Raw genomic sequence first — 815 nt, forward strand, 5'->3', positions numbered from 1 at the left:
AGATAGCAATGGTGATATTGATAACTGACAATAATAATAATAATAATAATAATAATAATAATAATAATAATAATAATAATAATAGCAATAATAATAATAATAATAAATATATTACATATTAATTTTTAATTTTACAACAGCATAGTTACAATATTTACTATATGTCATGGGTTAAGGTGAAGTTGCGCAACCTGACATGTGTTCAACAAGCAATTCTACGAACTAGAATGTGATTTTTTAATTTAAATTTGAATTTTGATATTGTCCGACAGTCTCTGACGTGGTCAGGGAGAGAATTCCAGAGGCGTGGAATAGATATGCTGAAAGATGATGAGTAGAAGGATGTTCTGTGCAGAGGAATAGAGAGAAGGTACATGTTCCGGGTTCGAGGTAGTGAAAGGTAAACAAAACGAGATGCTAGGTAAGAGGGTGTGGAGGTGTGGATGATTTTAAATAGTAATAAGAGAGAGTTGAAGTATCTTCTTTCTTTAAGTGGACTCCAAGACAACAATTCTAGTGACGGTGTTACATGATCGAATTTTCTAATGTTACAAACGAAACGAACGCAGATATTGTGAACACGCTGTAGTCTATGGGCAAGATCAGTATTTAGATTCGTGAATAAAGAATCGCAATAATCGAAGTGGAGCATCACTAAAGTTTGGATCAGGTTCTTTTTAAGGCTGAGAGGTAAAACATTGGTTAAGTGTTTGAGGGAATGAATTATGGAAAAAGTTTTCTTACATATGTAGGTCACTTGACTTTGAAAATTTAAATTTGAATCTAAATATACCCCTAAATTTTTTACAGTCTTA

This window comes from Periplaneta americana, chromosome 2, assembly GCF_040183065.1.
Source record: "Periplaneta americana isolate PAMFEO1 chromosome 2, P.americana_PAMFEO1_priV1, whole genome shotgun sequence".
Taxonomy (NCBI): Eukaryota; Metazoa; Arthropoda; class Insecta; order Blattodea; family Blattidae; genus Periplaneta; species Periplaneta americana.